Genomic DNA, 4,181 nt, shown 5'->3' on the forward strand with positions numbered 1-4,181 from the left:
CTTTGGACTATTTATTGGACATTTTGAATCACTTTATTCTAAATTAATAACCTAAAGCCCTTTAGGCCAGATGCATGCAATGATGGAAAATTACACTACGATTGCTTTTAAGAACAGAGTCTTCAGCTGACTTGGTGGTAAGGATCCAAGAAAAGGAGTGTATCCTGATGGACTTGTGAAATGCTGCTTTGTTCAGGCAGTCACCCTGTGGAGCCACATTGTTCATTTCGCTGCGACCTGCTTTAGGCCCCTGATCATAGACTTGTAACCTGGCTAACAGGCTCTGCCTCTGCCCCTAATCCTTTCTGTCATTTGGGGATATAAATTCAGGCATACAGTTTCAAATGCCGTTTTGTCTTCCTCTGTGTATTTTCCCCTGATTTATACATATTCAGACCTTGATTATAAGAACGTTTATCACCAGGTAAGAAATCTGTAATCAGAAGAGTACCGTTGGGGTCACTGCACCTTATGTAGGGAACATGTCCGACTTGGTTTCTTCCCCTCGTTTCCTTTCATTGGATGCGTAACCCACCCTGCTTGCCTCTAACCGAGGCACAACCGTGGAATGGCAAGGAAAAGAAGACCATCCATGCAAACCTGCTCGGTATTTTGGTGTGAAGCAATGATGCGTGTCCCTTTAATTCAAATGTCAGTTTCCATTTGAAGAAGGCCTGTTAGTCTGGCATGACGAGAGTATTCTAGGAAGCGTTTCTTTGGAAACTCTTTGCAGTATCCATGGATACCTAATCTGCAGGAAGCAAAGTGCATGATCGCTTCAGAAGCAACACACGTGTACATATAACTGTTCTGTCTTGAAAAGAGCAAAGCTGTTTGCTTCAAAACACTGATGCATCATAGCAACTGTATTTAAAAAGTGGTAAATGGTTGAAAATCTAGGTCTATTACTAGAGATACGATTAGTAGGAAAATAGACCCCCATCTATCAGTATTTTGGAGTTTTTTCTCCTGGCATGAAAACATGCACATAAAATAATCACAGGTAAAAGGTCAAATATTTATAACCAGAAGATTTTCTGCGGCTGTGAAGTTTTACTTGTGATGTTTTTGTTTGCCTGCTGAAATTTTCACAAATCCATAGACTAGGAAGCCTGTACTGGGTCGGACTTAATACTAGTCACCTAATCACCGTCTCGGTTTCTCATCTACTTAACAAGCTCCCACCTGTCCTAAACCTTCCTTGTCGGAGTAATAGGTTTAAAAAGAGAAAGAAAATGTAATGGTGCTATAAATATCATTTAATAAAGAATACAACGAAGATCAGTAGAAAAAGAGAGTTACTGAATTCATCAGCCAAGTCTACAAATATTTGAGCATCATTGCGTAAAAAAAATTTTTTTTTTCTCTTGGAAGATACTTTCTACTTGTCTGGAATCAATCTTCTGAATAACAAACCCTATGGTTATGATGCACTACAAAAAAAAAATATTATTGGGTTGAATTCAACAAAAAGGAATTTGCTACCTCCTTGTAATGAGCAAGAGACTACCCCACTCAAAAAGAGGACACGGTGGAAAGGCGGGGCTGCAGGGGGAGATGGAGGGGGCCCTCTAAGGCTGGCTCTCCCTGCCTAGACCCCGGGGGTCATGGGGGCTCTTTTTCAAAAGCAGTTCCTTCTTTTTCCCTTGTGGACTGGCATTTCCCCAGGTGTTACATAATTCTATTTGAAAATTTTCGATTCTAGCAGAATGTCCAACCTGTTCATCTCAGTCTGGTGGTGATGTGTGCTCACAGATAAATGCATGATAAAGTGCCTTGTGGAAAAGCATCCTCTGTGCCCAGCATTTTTATCTGAGTAATTTGCCAGTCTTCATATTCGAAGTGAAATTGGGACGATTTGGGGGCAGGGGGAGAGTTACGATGATGTTATTTTTGGGTTGCCTTGATCCCTACTCTTTATGGTATGAACTAAAAACATGTACATAATTTTTACCATTCTTAGATATTATTAAAAGTAACCATAAGAGGGGCACCTGGGTGGCTCAGTTTGTCAAGCAACTGGCTCTTGACTCCTGCTCAGGTCATGATCTCATGGTTCGTGGGTTTTAGCCCTGCGTCGGGCTCTGAGCTGACAGTGTGGAGCCTGCTTGTGATCCGCTGTCTCCCTCTGTCTGCCCGTCCCTGCTTGGACTTTCTCTCTCAAAAGATAAACCTCCTCCCCCCCCCCCCACAAAATTTTGCTACATATGATAATCTGAAGTTCTAGCTGAACACCAGGGTTGAAGCAGTTTTATTATATCTCATGTTTAAATCACTTTTTCATCTTCCCATCATCTTACTTTCCCACACCCGCCCACACTCCAGTTTGATCGTAGGTGAGAGGGGAGTTCAAAACCTTACACACTGTTTTGTGGTAAAGTTCTACTAATTTCAAGCTGACAGGTACTTTTGGAACAATGAACAGTGACAGAGCAGCAGTCTCCACTTCTAGTGTTTTCTTCACGTTGACCACTGTGAATGGCATGGTCTATCAAGCCGTTCCATTATAAAGCATGCCGCTGTGCTTTCTATAGTTCAAGAACAGTGTGATAAGAAAATGTGTAATTTAGAGTAAGATACAGATTACTGACATGACCTACCAATAGTCATAGTCTCTATGACATGTGAGTTGTAAGATAAAGTTGCACAGTATATTTATGAGTACTTTACATCCAGCAACAGTATTTTAAAAAAGCAGCAAATAGTTTACAGAGCTGCATACTTTTTAAAAGAGCGAGTTTATTTTGTAATCACAATTCATAATGGAATTCTAGGTTAAGAATTTTTTTTTGTTGTACTATAATTTTGTATATATGGTGTTGACCTGAAGTCATTTGATTTTTCAGTAAAAGATTGTCCATCGTGTGCGAATACCTTTTAGCACTTGTGGTAACACTTTAAACTACAGCCTGTGAACATAATGGGGAAACTCCAGGGCCAGTCAAGTCAGGATGACCTCGCACATGCAAAGTGAGGGAGAAACAGGCAGCTCTTGCGTGATTAGGAAATGAAAACTCTATGCTAAGACCACCCACCTACCAACAACTGGTTTGATTATTTCAGTTGGAGTGATGTGACTTATTCACAAATCACAAAATGATACTCGTGTCATTGTCCCTTATATCACTCCCAGATAAGAGTGAATAATAATCAAAACCTTTCAATGAGTAGATGTGACATGAATATAGTTTTTATAAAACTGATGAAATTCAAAGTTTTGAAAAATGGTTTAAAAGAAGGAGCTAAAATATATTTGAAGCTTCAAGACATTAACACTAATTTTCTTGATTGCTTCTTTATCCACTTTTAATACTATGTTTTCAGATTGTAAGGCTGAGAACTGTGTGTACAGAAATTAGTTGGTGAATGAAGATATTTGTTTATAGAACCAGAACTCTTGTTTTTCTAATACAGTGCAGTGTACTGAATGTGGCCAAAGGGAATACTGTCAAGAAGTTAGTTTATAAAAGATGACCATGCCAAACACACCAGGCAACTACAGATTGAGCGCAGGAAGATTGATACCCACATACAGCAGTGGGTGAGTAAGTCACAAGCCAGCTGGGCAAGATTTGGCTTCAACCAACATGCTAGAAGGTTAAAATTAGGGAAAATGCCAGCGATCCTAGTGGCAGGGCTTCTTGGTCCACTTGAGTCCACTCTGGTTCAAGTTTATAGCCCCATACCTATCTCTGCTAAGATTCCAAGCCTCAGAGATTATATGGCTTTGAACTCGCTTGATTTTCAGTTAGATGTATGGATTGTCCTGCTCCATTAATTTGAACAGGATTTTTAGGAGGAACTTAATGGAGGACCATGGGGGAGAAGAAGGGGGGGAAATGGTGGGGGAAAGGGGGAGAGGCAAACCATGAGAGACTCTTGAATGCTGACAAAAACTGAGGACTGATGGATATGGGGGGAGAGGGGGGATGGGCATGGAGGAGGGCACTTGTGGGGATGAGCACTGGGTGTTATGTGGAAACCAACTTGACAATAAACTATTTGTAATATATATATATATATATCTAAAAAATAAAATCTAAAAAAAATTTGAACAGGATTTTTCAGATTGGCTTTATTTCCCTATGTCACATATCTTCGGTTCTATCTAATAATAAATTTAAAAATGAGTAAACACTAACAAATATACAATATATATTGCATGGATAATGCAGATCTAT

The sequence above is a fragment of the Hyaena hyaena genome, unplaced genomic scaffold (genome assembly GCF_003009895.1).
Source record: "Hyaena hyaena isolate Hyena2069 unplaced genomic scaffold, ASM300989v1 scaffold_613, whole genome shotgun sequence".
Classification (NCBI taxonomy): Eukaryota; Metazoa; Chordata; class Mammalia; order Carnivora; family Hyaenidae; genus Hyaena; species Hyaena hyaena.